This window comes from Mauremys mutica, chromosome 13 (assembly GCF_020497125.1).
Source record: "Mauremys mutica isolate MM-2020 ecotype Southern chromosome 13, ASM2049712v1, whole genome shotgun sequence".
Taxonomy (NCBI): Eukaryota; Metazoa; Chordata; order Testudines; family Geoemydidae; genus Mauremys; species Mauremys mutica.
In genome coordinates, this window is record NC_059084.1 from 5011874 (window position 1) to 5028657 (window position 16784).

General features: G+C 44.3%; 1 long non-coding RNA gene across 1 annotated transcript; it reads left to right on the forward strand.

Moving 5' to 3' along the window:
* The first annotated feature begins 219 nt into the window (after positions 1–219).
* Positions 220–13038, forward strand: LOC123348794. The gene is made up of 3 exons (XR_006573259.1): positions 220–880; positions 8266–8471; positions 12807–13038. It is a non-coding gene; the product is annotated as an uncharacterized LOC123348794 (long non-coding RNA).
* Positions 13039–16784: the final 3746 nt, after the last annotated feature.

Sequence of the window (16784 nt, forward strand, 5' to 3'; positions counted from 1 at the left end):
TCACTGTTGCACAGTTTTCCTGTATTCCCTTTTCCATCACTGCAGATGGTCTAGCTGGGTATCAGTAGGAGATTTCTCCTCACTAAAGAGCAACTCCTGTCTCCTGTTTGATTTCTGCTACAATCCTGTGTCTGTTGCATCACAGTCATTTCCATGGCAATGAGTGACCTGTCAGATTGCTGGCAGCACATTGTGACATTGCCAAAGGAATCAGGCAGAAAGGGTCATGGTGTTAATTCAGTGCCCCTCTCTCTTTAACCATTTTGTGCAGGGCGGCCTGTGTTCCTCATTGCCATGCCCAGGTTAGCTCTTTCTTGGGTGCAAATGCCTGTGCATGCAAACCTGCAGATATAAATGAAGGCCCTGGTCCTTCAAACTCATGCCCAGTCAGAGCCCACATAGGGGCCGGGGCCCACTGGACTGGGGCCTTAAAGGCCTTTCTTGAAACTATGGCCCTACTTTTCTTTCATTTCTGACACTAACTGGATCCATCATGAACAGGGCTTGATGATGATCGCATGGTTTACATTTGAGGACAGAATGGGATTTAAGAAACGACCGGAGAATACATGCTAAGAAGAAATAATTATTCAAAGATGAAGCAAAATTCGGACTGGGTTGGTCTGGCTGGCTGGAACACAAGAATTCCACTTTGTGAAAAATGTCCAGGTTTGGGGAATTGTTTTTGTTCCACATTGGAACAAAACTGAGACCTTTTGAAATCTGCCGTGAAAAAACACAAGCAAGACTGAGAGAGTTCGCTCCACCCCAGACTTGCCAATTGGTTGGGCACTCCTCTGGGATGTGAAAGAATAAGGTGCAGCTTGTTGCTCTGCCTGATTCAGAGCAGGAACTTGAATCTGGATCACATCCATCCCAGGTGAGTGCTCTAAGGAGTTGGCTATATCCTGCGCAGCTCTACAGTTGAGTCCTTTATTGATGGCGATATATATTTTGCTAAATACTCTCCGGGGCAGAGAATTTCAAGGAAAAAAAACACTTCAAAATAATTCAAACAAATATTCAAATACAATGCAAATGAGTCTTTCGTTTGGAGCAACCCACTTTTAACTGGATTCTTATGCACTAGGAACTCCCCTATGAGAAACAGCTGTAGACTCCTGTTTTCTTTCACCAGCCAGTGCCACAGCTGAATACTAAGGGCAATACATGGGAGACCAGCATCCGTCCTGGCACTGGAGGGTAGGGAGAGGGAAAAGACAGAGGGAAGGCAGGAGGAAGAAATGGGTAGGGAGAGAGAGTGAGGTGAAAGACAGTCAGTGCTGGGAGATTGAAATGGTGAAGAATTCGTGTGGACTGCAATCACTGGCTGTTACAGGTGGTGAATGGATGCTGTTTTGAGGGTTGATAACTGACTGTTCTGCTACTGTGATGTCTGCAGGCTGCTCCACCTCCTTGGGTACTGAGGGTAATTTCCAGCTCCATTTCTCCTTAGTTCGCCATGCCGCAGGGCGGTGATGATGAAAATGACTCATGTACCTTTTGCTGATTGTAACATGAATCATTTTGGTGCTGCTGAATGATGCTTTGCTGTCTGCAGAGGCCTCCCTGGAGGACAGAGAAGTGGGCAGCGGGACAATAAGGAGGGAGGCAGCAGCTTGGTGGTTTCCTTTTTGCACATTGTGAGAAAAATCCATTGAGGAGAAGGGATTGTGCTCTGGCTTATAAATAAAAACAAATATATGCCTATCTCATAGAACTGGAAGGGACCTTGAAAAGTCATTGACTCTAGTCCCCTGCCTTTACTAGCAGGACCACGTACTGCCCCTGATAGGTTCCCCACTGATCCCTAAATGGCCCCCTCAAGGATTAAGCTCACAACCCTGGGTTTAGCAGGCCAATACTCAAACCACTGAGCTAGCCCTCCCCGTTTGGCTTTATGGCACCTGGGAAGTAACTGGTGCAGGGGTCCTCCCACCATATCACCAAGGGCCTGGCAAATGGGAGTGGACTGCAGGTTGCTTTTGTATCTCTGCCACATTTGAACCTGGGCATTTTAATTCCATCAAGACATCTCTGGAGAGGGAGTGCCTGGGATTTTCCATTTGGCCTCACAGCTTGGTTTTGGTTCCGGCTGTCTGAACCCAGGGGTTTGTGCACGCTGGGCTGAAGGGGCGTGCCTAGCCTGTCAAAATACACCCTTGTTGCTAGTGAGCACGTGCAAACGTCTCGGCACATGATTGGTGAGCCTGTGCAGGGTGAGTGCTTATAGGCACTGGGGGCATGTTATTCACAGCCCCCCTTGCCCTCAGGCCCAGTGACTGGTTCTTTTCCCCAAATACACTGAATAAGGCCCATTTTAATGAGTATGAGCTGCTCATTAAAAGGTCCCCATCTCCCCCTCAGCTTTCACCCTTGGCATGGAGCAGGCACTTTTTGAGGGGCTTTCAATATCTGTCCAAACATGCAGCCACCCATTACATTGCCAGATGTCACGGGCTGGACAGGCATGTTTGGATGCAGGGCACATTGGGATGTGACAATGTGTGGAGGCCCCACCATGCTCAGCTCCATACAAAGACAGGGTAAGTGTCAGATGAGCTTACGGTAAAATAGAGAAGGCAGCCAATGGAGGGAGACAGGAAGTAGTGTAACCCCCACCCTTTTTTACAAATGGGGAACCGTGCACAGAGAAGTTAAGTGACATGCCCAGGGTCACACAGGAAGTCACAGCGAGAACCTGAAATACAAGCCGGATCTCCTGAGTTCCAATCCAGTGCCTCATCCGGCAGACCCAGCTGTCACTGTGCTCAGAGGAGGCTGATGTAGCGTGTTCTGGTTCAGGTACATTTCTCAGCCCCTTTCTCTCTTTCACCTCCTTGATTTTATAGAAAGCAGAACTGTGTCTTTTCCGGGTGGCTTACGCTGTTGCTGTGTTTGATCCTGTGCTGTATTTATGTGGCTGTTACTGCACATGTAATTGCATACAGTGAAACAGCTACTCACTGGATCAGTTCACACCGCCCCATTTGGAACTAGTTTTCCTGGTTGATTTTTGCTGTCAGCCCCCTTCTGTTCTTCACAATTGCAGCAATAATGAAAGTAGACCGGTGTGTTTACTGAACAGCTAATGTTGCCCAGATATTGGGACCGTGCTGCCATCTGGTCCATATGGAGTGATGAATAGACTCAGAAAAGCCAGCTTCCTCCTGTGAGGTGGGATATGGCGGTTTGCCTGGGTTCCTGCTGGCTGCTGATTGCTTTTGCTTCATCAGGACTGCTAGAGAGGTGATTAGCTCTTGCTTTCTCTCCACTGATCTTGCCTCCCATGCCTGATTTCTTGAGAAACTTCTCTTCTCTCGGGAAAGGGGGAAAAGGCTGGAACATGTTTTATGGAATATGATCAAATGATTAACACAACCCTGGGGCAGAAGGATGCAGGGCTGGGACTATGGTGGAATTTGAGGGCTAATTGAGCCATAATCTCAACATTAGTCATGAATATAGTCAGCCTTTCTTAAACCATCAAGTTACCACATGAGTGTCACCGACAGAGAAACAGCATGCCTTAGGCAGGTACTTTTAATATGGAGTGCCAGGACTCCTGATTCTCCAGAGCCGGTCATTTTCAGAGAATGTGCAAGAATTGCCAGGGACACCATTACCTTTCCCCACTGGGATATCCCTCGGCTACCATTCAGGTTGTTCGAGAACAGATTTTGAATGGCAAAAGGGGACCCACACTAGAAAATGGAAGTCTTGGTCTTTGTCAGAGCTGCTAAAGTCTTTGGAGGCAGAGCATATAGCAGATTAAAATGCTGAGCTGTCCAGAGCAGGGAACAGTTTGCAGAGAGTTTATTCTCTCTCTATTCTGTGTGTCAGATTTCCTGGAATTTTGTTTCTTAGTTGCATGTGTGCGTGTGACAGATACACCCAGAGAGGGTTATTTAAAAATATAATTTCAGGTCCTGATTCTCTGTTATGCTAAGGCTGTTCCGTCTTTTCTTCTTCATTCACTGCATGGTGGCTGACTTCAGTGGCAGCTGCTTATATTCTGCAATGAAAGAATAGAGTCCCAACCCCTTGGAGCTTCAGGAACAACTATTCCTCCCTACCCAGTGTGTCAGTTTTTCTAGCCACATTTCATTCATCCTGAATGGCAGCAGAGTAGATAATTTGTTCCAGAGCTTGCAGAACTGAGGAAGTGGGATCACAGTCTCTGGCTTCCTGCTTCTGCATCGATACTGTTTCCTGTCTCCATTCACTTTAACGACAGGTGATTGAGACAGGAGCATTGTCCTGGATGGGGCTGGGACTAGGAACATACAGGGCATCATCATGCAATCAATGCTCATGCACAACTCCTGTTGAGGTCCATGGGATTTGGTCACGTGCACCTGCTGTTCATCCAGCCCCCTGGATTCTATCCTCGGCTTTGCACATTGACCATGGGTCAAATTTTCAAAAACTCCAAAAGTCACTGAGGAAACTAAGTCCCATTTCCAAAAGTGACGCTAGAGCCTATGCCTCACCGAAAGTCAAAGGGATTTAGTCTCCTTAGTCAATTAGGTGCTTCTGAAAATTTTACTCTGTGGCACTTATGATCACTTTATTAAGTGTCCACAAATTTGGCTGCCTTAATTTTGGGGTTCTCAACGTGAGACCTATCGGGGCCTGATTTTCATGAATACAAAGAACTTACATCTCCCAGTGGGCTCAAGTGGGGCACTAAAAATAAAGGACCTTTTTGAAAATCCAGGCCCTTAATTTTTCTCTGTCTCCGTTTTTTTCATCTGTAGAATGAGGCTGAGCCCCACCCCAGATGAGACTTTTAATATACTAGCTGGGTTTTAAACTCGTAATCTTTTTTAATGACAGCTCTTGTCTGGAGGCTACGGGAAATAACAATAACCAAGAACCTCTTGCATTTCTATGGCACTTTACAAACATTGCATATGCAATACTGGAATCACTTGATCTATGAGTGAAATGTGACATCTCCGGGGTAGAATTTGGCAGCTGTCTCACAGTGCACAACAACATTACGGAAAAGCTTGGGGGAAAAACAGCAGAAAAATACCTGATCCAAAACTGATTGTATATTACCGCCACTCAAGACTTTCAAGAGTGGCTTTTGATTAGATTGCTACATCTGAAATCTCTTAAGTAAGAAGGCCACTGACAGGGATATCTAGGATTCAATGTGAGAAGTAATCAGGGAACATATTCCATTCTGAGGCCTCGTCTCAGTCATGTCTAAGAAGTGATTCTCTGCTGAGCAGAAACAGCTGGTTTTCTAACAACAGCCCCCCTGTATCATCAGACTGCTGCTAGAAATGGTGGGCATTTGCCTATTATCATCGGTTTTGATGTATTTAAATGAGTTTTCTTATGTTCTGCCATAGTTATTTCTGTGCCATTACTGGAATTCAGTAGGAGTTCTTGGACTCTGGCTTTATATCTCGGACAAAACATGATTGAGGGAAGATAGATATAAATATAATACAGACATATTCCCATTCACCCTCACACAGATGCAAAGATACAGTGTGTAAAAGAAATTAGGTAGATCCAAGCAATGTCATAGAAATGCAGATCAGCTGTGTCCCGAGCTGCTATTCTTGCTTCAAAACCTGTTCACCTAATCGCCAGTGATAAAGACATTGCCCCCTGTGGTTGTCAGTGGACTTGTTTGTTTCTGCAACATGTCCATAAAATATATCATGGGCATGATTTTCAGAAGTGGTCGCCATTGGCCTCAATCTGCTCCTACTGTGGTCAATGGTACCTGTAATATATAACCCAATATGTTGTCAACTTCTTGCACTTCCTGCCCTTACCAACAGAAAAACTACCACTGTGAGTTACCATAGCATGCAGAAATACAGCCAGACCATCACACAAACCCAGGTTTTGCCTCTAGCAGTTAAGCTGTGGAAGAATGATAGTCACAGAGGCATGGATGGATGCTCCAGCCAGTCTACAATACATGAAACTTTTAAACATAAATCTTTAGGAAGAAACTCTGAGCCACCCCTCCACTTTGCATGGCTGCCTCCTCAGAAGATGAAATGCAGCCACTTTGTTTGCACACACAGTTTGCTTGGGCAAGTCTGGCAAATGGCTGCAGAGTTAGCTGGCTTGGTGGGAAAATGTGGGTTTTACTGAGCAAAGAGGGTTGCTGAGAATATGATTGAGGAGTCCACTTTGCATATGAAGGTTTATTTTGAGCATGTGTAGCTGGTGGGCAGGATCAGCTCTATGGCTGGACACCTAGAATGGTAAAGAGGCAGCTAAGGACCCTCCAACATTCAAAGCTGTGCACCTCTGGCTCCCTACCCTTTATATAGGGGGTGCCCTGGGGCTATGGCTGAAATGCAGTGAAGGAGGGGGACCACACATGTTATGTCCCTGCATAAGTTCTATCCTGCTGTGCTTATTGTGCATCTTTGCTCAGAGAAGGCAGTGCTGAGTCTCGGGGAATGTATGCCACAATTACTGCCCAGTCCATCTGGTCCCCCACTCAGAAAGAGGCTGCTCCTGCCTGGCTTGTGAAGCTCTGTCTGTAGCATACATATGGTATGTCCCTGAAGATTCCATGCCCCTCACCTCCCTTGCTGCTAGCCAGCGGGCTGCAGAACTTTCGCAAGGATCTCAGCGAGCCATTACAACAGACTTGCTGGGCTGATTATCAATGCAGGTTGCTACAATCGTTTTTTCTAATCAACACGATGCAAAAATGGTCCTTGGTTGTGCCCAGGGTGGAGCTCAACAAGAACGTTGTTGTACGGCACTGTCAACTTGGACCATTTGAGACGTTTTTCAGCCATTGCGTCAGGCGAAGATGTTAGGGTTGTATCCGTTCCAAACGTCAGCTTGTCCTTCATTGTACAAGAAAAATGATCTTTCCTCCTGGCTGTAAGGTTCAGCCCAGTATTATTTATTTATTTTCACAGCCTGGTTCTTGGCTGGCAAGGCAAAGCTGTTTGGAAAAAAAAAATGCTGTCAAGGCACTGACAGAAGCGCCAGCGTCAGTTGCACTGATCATCTGCGGGTTGCCCATAAATTACGCAACACATTTTTTTGGTGATTTTTTTCAAGGAACCCCCCTCTGCCTACTCTCCCCAGTAACCATAAACTCAAAGACCCACCCGCTCCCTAATACATGACATAATTGATGGCCAGTCCCTTGCTCCTGGTGATTACCAGGACGGATGTGATGTGGAGCTGTCCCGTTTCAGAGGCAGGCGAGCCGGGCAGTCGCCCTGGGCTCCAACTTCAACTTGGCACTGTACTGTTGTGTCACACATCACTCTGCTTATTTTTTTTTGGCTTTGCTCTCCGATTGGTTGACTGGTTTTGCTCCGTTGATGATTGGTTGGCTGGTTTTGCTCCGTTGATGATTGGTTGGCCTTTTTTCCTTTTTGGCTCAGCCACTGGTGCGGGGCGGGATCAAAAAATGTTTTCTGCCCTGGCTGGCAAATGTGGAGCAATGGTCCCTTTCATTGCTTAGTCAAAAAGACTTGCTGGAAAAGCTCAGGAATGCATTGATTTCCAAAGCCAATGTGTTTTATTTAACGGCTGCTGTCTAGGTGGTGCGGTAGAAATGTTAGACTCCTTTCCAGGGTGGAGAGGTGGCTTCAAATTTGGCTTAGTTCACAAGGGTTTGGCGGTCTCTCAATTCAGTCCTCAGAGTCATTTTTACAACTCATAAATCTCCCAGAGTCTGACCTGAGGTGACTGAAGAGTTCAGAACTAGCCTGAGGAATGTTGCAGGTAACTAAGGATTGAGGTTTATTGGCAGAACTGCACATGGAAATTGAACTCAGGGTCTTCTGTTCCCAGGGTCACAGAATTGAGCCCAGATAATTCTTCTGGATACTCTTTGTTCTAATTGATTTAACCAAAAGAGAGACTCCTTTACGTGCCTGAAACTAGCAAAGACTCCATTCAGCTTTCTGGAGCCTTAGGGTATGTCTTCACTGCAGAGTTAACCTGGCTGATCCATCCCAAGGTCCGAGCAGCCCAATTAGCCTAGCCTGGGTGTGAGATCAAGGGAACTTAGGCTCATAAATATTTTTGAGGATTTGGGCCCAGTTGCCTGCACGTTCTTCTGATGGCATGTCAGTTCTGGGGTGGTGGATATAATGTGAGTAGGGAGAAGTTAAAAAATACAAACGCAAACAGCATGTTATTGGGCCAGTTCCTTGAATGGCACTAGTAATTGCGTCTGACTATACTGTGGTGCTGTATTCCACTTCTCCTTTTCCTATTGCCTAGCTGTCTTTCTCCTTTCCTCACTAGCTCTCCACCGAATGGAAGTTTTCTGAAACCACTGGCCAGCTTCTCCTCCTCCCAGGCTTCCATTCAATCTTTCCAGTCTTCTTGCAGCAGCATTGCTTCTTTCACCAGGATGCATGTTTTCACAGCTGAAACAACACAGGGCTATTGTGAAGGTGCAAAGTGCTAATTCAATGTGGCTTTTCATTCTGGAAACAGCAGAAGGCACTGTAAGTAATAGCGATGCCTCACAGAGTTGGAGTGACTGACAATTGCATCTCCCTGTGGGAGATATGTGTAGGGCGCTGCAGACAACGGGAGGCTTTCCCATCCCTTCAGGAGCCGCAACCTGTGTTTTGCATGTTAAATTATGTTGCTGTGATTGAAAATGACATAGATATATGTTCTTATTTAGTGACACACTGATTTAAATTACACACTTGATACAATCCAGCCGACTGACGCCTTGAACGCAGCATTTCACGTCTGAAATGTCACATTTAGAACAATTACTCACATATTAGAAATTAATGTTTAGGGATGGCAAAAGAGCTGCATGGCGACAGCTTGATAATTTGCAGCTCCCTTATAAATAAGTGCTTTGTATAAAAGAGTTAAGGGAGAGAAGATTGAGACACACTGAAAATGTGTCACCCTTTGCAACAGTTGTAGGGTGTAAACACCCAGGACCAGATTCAGCTCTCAGTTGCATAGGTGTAAATCTGGGGTAACTCCACTTAAAACAATAAATGATATTACTCCAGATTTACACCAATATAATCTAATCCTAAGGAGGAAGAAGAAGTATTTAGGCTGGTGCAATGGGGCATTATTTGGAACAAACTGGATAAGCCCAAGCAAAGAAACTGCCTGAATCACAGAAAACAGTTCCTAATTAACTACAATCCTTTTTCCTCAGTAGAGCTCAAAACACTTTACAAAGGAGGTCAGACTCATTATCCCCATTTTACATATGGGGAAACTGAGGCACAAAAGGGGACGTGACTTGCTGAAGGTCACCCAGCAGGCCAGTGGCAGAGCTGGGACTAGAATCTAGGCCTCCTGGGCCCCAGCCTAGTGCTTTATGTACTAGTGCGACTGCCACCTTTCTAAATAGCAATCGTGATTTATTAATATTATTCTGCGTTCATTTATAAAGTCTCCTGAGGCTCATATTTCCAAAGTGGCAGCTACATACTTCCATGTTGACATTTCTGGATGCGGGGCTGCATCTTGAGACGCTTTGATCTTTGCCTTGGAAACTTCAGTCCTAAATAGAGATGTTTGATGTTTAACACACAAATTAAACACAGAGTCTGTGCCCACAAGCTAAGGGCCTGGCATGGGCCGCACTTAAACCTATGCAAAACAGGAATAAGTCCCTTGAAGAGAATTGAGTTGCATCAGTAGAAAAAGTGCTGTAGGTAAGAGATGAGTCTGTCACTCTGCATCAAGGCACGTCTCTTATACAGATAAGGAAAGACATTATTATGAAGATCTAGACTGTGACATTCATTTCAAATGGGACTAGGTGCAACATTAGAGAATACCAGGGAATTACTTTGCATTGGCAGAGGGATGGACTAGATCAGTGGTTCTCAAAGCTGGTCCGCCGCTTATTCAGGGAAAGGTCCTGGTGGGCCGGGCCGGTTTGTTTACCTGCTGCGTCTGCAGGTTCGGCCGATTGCAGCTCCCACTGGCTGCGGTTCGCCGCTCCAGGCCAATGGGGGCTGCGGGAAGGGCGGCCAGCACATCCCTCGGCTTGCGTCACTTCCTGCAGCCCCCATTGGCCTGAATCTTATTACAGAGATGTGCCATTTAAAAATAGCCCAGGAAACAGAAGAAAAGTAAAAGGCAAGCCGAGTCCACCCTAGAAACAAGTCAACCTTAATTTTTTCACAGAAGAATTACCCACAATCACATTCACCACTCTCCTGTGCTTAACATTTACCACTCCAAATGCTGCTTCTTTCTTCTAACACTTTCTCTCTCTACCAGGTGCGATCCTTCAGGATTCTTTCTTCCATTGCCTTTTTTTCCTTCCATTCTGCATGTCCATTGCTGAGTTTATAGACTTCGATTTCTACTGTGCATAGATCCTTCATCTGGCATAAATCGGCATTATAGCGAGCACTCTGAAGCTATAATGGTTTACACCAGCTGAGGATCTGGTTCCAAGAGTTCATATATATTCTTTTTATCCTCACCCACATTTGTATTCCTTTATTTGTCATGCTCTTCTGCATAACTTGCACCTCCCAGTTGTTCCATACCCATCAGTCCAAGGAGTGCGCTGCCATCTCATTACAAGGAGCAATGTGCACCATTGCCTGTGCACTGAGATGTGAATACGCTGTGACAAACAGTAATACATTGTTCTTGCTTAACAGTCTTTTACAGGGCACGGTGTAATAACTCATATGACAAGGTGAGCAGCAATCATGTCAGGACACAGTAAATACTATGGCCTAAATTGTCCCTGGAGACCTGCTTCAGTGTTTGTGTTTTGAATACTGCAGAGGAATATTTAAATGCAAGCAAGAAAAAAAAAAGTCCGAATTGAAATTTAAAATATATAAATGAAGGAAACATCTTGTTTGTATTCGTATAACGTAGATTTTTGTATTTTCTCCCTTTTCATGTATTTTTAACGTAGAACTTAATGAAAGATATAGAACATTTTGTAGTCCCACCAGAGGATTTGCCATACAAACATAGCTTTGAATGAAAGCATGCGAAGCATATCTTTCAAATCTATCTATCCTGCTCCAATCACCACCATATCTGGGTGCCTTCCACATAAAATCAATAGCAGTAGTGAAGTCTATAGTGTATTTCATGGTGTCTCTGGTATCTCTCTCTTTTCGTTCCCCAAGTGGAAACTCTGCTTGGGGTAGGGTTTGTATTTTTGATTTTTTGTTCTTGTTTAGGTTTTAGCAATTTCCACTTTTTCCCCTGGTTGGTACGGTTTTTGAGTTATAAGGGGAAGTAAGGGGTTCATGGACTATGATTCATGGACTATGCTTGTGTGCCTGAGCCAGTTTTAGCATTTAAACTTGTATATAAAAAAGAGAAAATGTATGTAACTTACAAACTACTGCAATTACAGCAGTTGCAACTAACCAAATAAATAAAAATCCCACACAAGTAATTTGGTAAATGGAATAATAGAATCATGGAAGTGCAGGAGTAGGGTTGCCCCTGACCATGTGGTTTAGATCCAAGTTAATTATTTCCACAACCCTCTCATGAAATTTGGGTCTATACTATTTTCTTGAAAATACACCTTTAAAAAGTCTAATAAAACACATCAGAAGAGACAAACAGACTCCCGCTGAACAGCTAAACACAAACCAATTAATGCTGGTTGACTCATGTCTAATGATTCTGCCTACCATGTCCCATAATCGTCCCAAAATGCCTCTGTGTGTGGTATCATTTCCTTTAAATACATCATTATAGAAAATGACATCCGAAACTGTAGGGGTATGCTGAAAACTCTACAGCAGCAGACAGATTGCAGGGAATAGTCGAAGCTAGTAAGGAAGGAAAAGAAAGAAAACAGTTTGTTTAAAGAACAAAAGCAATGTAAGCCGTAAACTGAGCCAAGCACAGCCTGATGCTTGGCTGAAATGGATGTCATAAAAGCACCCAGGCCAGCTTCCATTGTGTCAATGGTAAAATTCCCCCGTTGTCTTCACTAGAAGCAGGATCAGAATCTAAAAGGGATACTGAAAACCTCTCATTGAAATTGTTGGGACTGTTCACGCGTGTAAAGATAAACACATGCGTAAGCTGTATTGCTAACCCCACGCACTCAAAACTCAGGGCCCCAAAATCAAGAGATTGGCTTAAAAGTGTGAGATTTTTTAAAAATAATAATTTTTGGGTTCATATCTTTGCCTTCTGTTTCCTGATCCTTTTGGTTCATTCACTCCACATTTTCGAGCTTTCCTCTGCAATCACGAGGACTAGAAACTTGCAGAAATGAAAGCTGAGATTCTCATGCAATCTCCCAATTGCAGCAGTTGAGGCTTTAAAAAAACAAGTCTCATCTGAAGAGTTAGCAACACCGCGTAGTGATTGCTGGGCTGGGGGCTTGGCTAACTGGTCACTTAACATAGGGTTAAAATACAATGTAGATGCGCAAGCCCAGGGTTCCCCAACACGGGTCAGCTAACTTGAGTCTCACTAACCCCAGGCTTACATTGCAGTGTAGACATAATGTTACATACACCCTTCAGGGTCTGACCCTCTTTGTAAAGGGTCTGTCTTTCAGTAAAAAAGCTCTGACTAACATGCCAAATGGATGCTCAGAGTGGGCCCCGACTGAGTGCTTTCAATCACTGGTGCTTTCTAGATAGGACTGGATGTGAGGGGGATCTAGGATTTGGCCTTGAGTTTACCAAACAGTGGAGATCCAACTTGATGATGCAGGAGGTCTCTTCTACTCCTGTGTTCTTATGACGTAAAACAATGTACAAAATCATTTTAATAGTTTGTATGGAGAAATGTTTAGCTAAAACAGAGCCATTTTTCTCTTTCTGCTTTGCTTTTCTACACAGAGATGAACTCCAGGCAATGAAATGTGTTTGAACTTGACAGCTCTTCTATCCAGTACAGTGCTGTTTTTATCACACGTGCTTGGTATTGCATATTTCTACTGCATGCCTGGAAAAATACGGATGACCTTTGATGTCCAAGTGAAGATCCTCAAATTCCCAAGGACCTTATGCAAACACTGGTGCTCTGGTGCACAGAAGATGTGTCTGCTTTGTATTTCAAAGGTAGCACATTCAAACCCCATTGGAATTGAATTTATATTGAAAATTCTTCATATCAAAGAGCCGTTAGCCAAAACGCTAAGCTGTCTTCACTTCAATATATCTAATTGCTCTAATTTGCATGTTGATCAGATCAAACGCGTGAGAGCCTCACAACGCTCTTTTTGAAATTGAAAATGCAGTTTTTGGAGAGGATCTCTTGAAAAAGGTGCCCTGGATGAACTCTAAAAGGCACTCGCTAAAATTTATCTCCCCTGCAAAATGCTGGGCACCCTCTGCAAGGTGCCTAGCACCATCCAGGCTTGGTACCTTAAAAGATCAGGCCCTAAAAGTTATCAATGTTCAAGGGAAAGGTTATAGAGAGAGGAGGTCTTGAAGCAGGACTCTCATTTCTGCATATGGAAATTAACACAGAAATGTTCAGTTCTGCAGTCTCAGGGAAACCCAGGTGCAGATGTTCTACAGGGTCTAATCAGTGCAGTTTTTAACAACCCAATCTATCCTTTATTGCTAGAGATGTGATAATGGCAAGAATACATTCATGCAGGCCTGGCTTTCATGCCCTGTAATAGAAAATGTCTAGTCCTCAGTGGCTGTTTATATTCAGTTATGGATGAAACTGTTACAAGGACTCCTGGTAGGTTTCTGCTACGTGACCAAGTAATTCATATTCTGAGGAGTTAGGTGAACTGGTTAACCCCATTCAGAAGGCAGCGAGACAGGTGGTTACCACATGCTGGGGAAGAAATAGGGGCTCAGTTCCTCAAAAGGTGTTTAGGGGCTTGACTTCTATTGATGTCACCAGGAGTTAGGTGCCTAAATACCACTGAGGATTTGGGCCAGTGTTCTTCTAGCCCAGGCATGGTTTTGGGAATTGGGGAGGTCAGACTGATGGCCAGAACCAAACTGATCACATATATCACAGTGAGCGAGACACAGTCTGTTTCTTTGTTTTTCTTATTTTAAGGAAGCCGTAAAAAGCACTGGTGGGAAAACAGCCAACGTCTCCTGTCAAAAAATGTCATCAATATTTTGAACATTTGAAAAATTGTGACCCACTTGAACTAAAAATGCAGTTATCCTTTGGTTGTGTTTGATTGTATAGAACAGCTGATGTCTGAAAGGTGGTGTAAAGTCGTGGAGATCTATTGACTTTACTGGAGCTGTGTTCATAACAGCCGAAAGCTGGGCCCCTGGTGTTCACCAGAGATGGCTGTGATGCTGGCAGACCAGGAGCCACTCCAGACAGGGGGATTTTCAATAATAGGGAAACATAAAAAATTCTCTATATATTTCTTGTCTCAGCAGCAAATGGATCAAGCAGCTTGGACTCAATTATCGCTGGGTCACAGTTGTTTTCATACCTGAAGTGTCTAGGTGCTACTGCAGTGTCTTCTGGATCTGGCATCTTCCCTACACTCTAGTGTCACAGCACGATGATGACATGAATGACCTTTTACTGGTTCTATTCAAAATGTGGGTGTGTGTGTGGGAAAGTAGTTTGAAGTTGCATTATCTAGATGTTGCTATCATGTGTTTGCCGTGCTGTAACACTTGCATATGGTGTGCTTGTGTGGAATTGAACCTGGGATCTTGGGACCTAAATGCATGAGCCTCTACTGTGTGAGCCAAAAGCCAGCTGGCTCTTAACTAAGGCTGTAGCAGACTTGTTAATCTCTAAGTGGCCTCAGTGCCACTAGAGGGGACAGACACCACACCCAGGAGGTGTGTGGGTTACACTTACAGGGCTATATACCTTCTTCTAGATCTTGCAGTAATTTTTCTGTTTGTGCTAAAATACGTATCCAAGGCCTTGACACTGTAAAACAATTGTTCTTCACTTTAAACCTGTGAGCAATCCTGGTGACTTCAGTCTGGCTGCTCATGTACTGATTGTGAAGCATTTGCGTAGGTGTGCTGAATGCAGGATCAAACCCTAATTTTCCAAATTGAACCTTTCTTTGATTATGTTCCAATCAGTGCAGGTGATTACACAGACCCTGCATGCTATTTGGGAGCCTATTTGCACCCTCAGGCTTTTTCTAGGCTGGGGAAAGAGCTAGAGTATTAATTTGCAGAGGTCCAGGAGATCTGAGTTTTTAGGCACTGAGCATTGACTACTTCAGTCAGACTCAATGGGAGCCAAGGGTGCAAATCAGGTGAGTTATTCCTGTCTGTTCTTTGTGGTTTGTTTTCATAATAATGATACATGCACCCAAGGCACTGGATGACTGCATTATTTTTGTAAATAACAATAAAGCCCCCTCCCTGGTGTCTATCAAGGATGGGGTTAATAAAACTCCCTTCCCCAGCTGGCCAAAAGGCCTTGCACTCTGTGAAGGAGGATGATTGGCTAAGCAGATGCTTCTTGGAGGGGTGTTAATGAGCTGCTTTGGCAGAAGACACCGCACCGGATTCTATGACGGGTGGGAGCAGGGGTGGGCTATAAAACACCAGAGGTGGCAGCTCTCTAGGTTTCTGCAATGGTTGAAGTAAGCACTGATTGCTTTGGGATGACATGGAGAAGTCTGTGGCCTCTATATTTGGGCCTTATACAGGCAGGAAGTAACATGCTGGGTTAGGGGCGTGAGCTTCTTTAGTCTATCACTGGCCTGGCACATAAGAATGCAGGTGTCTGCTCAGCCTTGGGTGCATTTGAGCTATACAATCCCTCCTAGCTTTATACAAAGGGACATTTCCAGGGTTAAAATTACTTCATGTTTGTCAGAGCTCAAGCTGTTCCTTGGATCTGACTGCGGCTCTAAGATGCATCCGGCTTGAATTGAATTGCATTGATTTGAACTTGGCTGTGGTTAGAAAGCTGAGCTCATCTTCAGTAATTAAAAACCAGAAAGTGAATATGAAATGTGCTAGGGTTAGGAGCAATCTACTCAGTGCATGTGAGAGACGCTTCTCGCTGCTGCAGGTATCTCGAGGTGCTCCAAGCCAGTGCTGGGGGAGAGTTAGTTCATATTAATCTTTACTGCTAAAACTAGGGCCATTTTGTAAGAGAAGAGCAGTTTTTCAGCAGCCACAGATGGTACACTGAGCTGAACTAAAATGGTGTTTTCCTATGTGGGTTTTTTTTACCCCTCTGACTTATAAGCCTGTTGAGAATCCATTAGACACCGATATAAGAAGATAAAAACAGCGAAGGACGTGAAATCTTTCTTCACTGCATATAAATGCATCAAGTAGCACAGCTCCATTCAGCTAGCTTCACTTAAAGCAGAGCTGCTTACTCATGCTTGAGCCAAGTGAAAAGGCAAGTCCCATCTTTTCATGTGCTGTAATACCTGCTACTGTATTTTCCGCTCCATGCATCTGATGAAGTAGGTTATATCCCACAAAAGCTTATGCCCAAATAAATGTGTTAGTCTCTAAGGTGCCACAAGGATGCCTCGGTTTTGCTGATACAGACTAACACGGCTATGCCATTGAAGCTCGTAGTCAGGCATTTTCAGCCACAAAATATTGCTGGCAGGAACTAAAGCAGGTAGAATTTCACCCAACACTGACTTTCACACAATATTTTTCTGAATCTGCTAGGGTTTGAGTAACTAACTGTGAGCAGGAAACAAAGCCACTCATCAAAGCACTATAATGGCATTAATACCTAGGATGTGCATAGCTGAAGTTACTATGACCATTTGCTCCACAAATAAGGCAAAATAAATAATGCAATTAAAAGAAAAAAATGGCCACAAACCTCTCTCCTCCTACTCCTCTCCCATTTCCCCACTATTTTCTTTTGCCCTG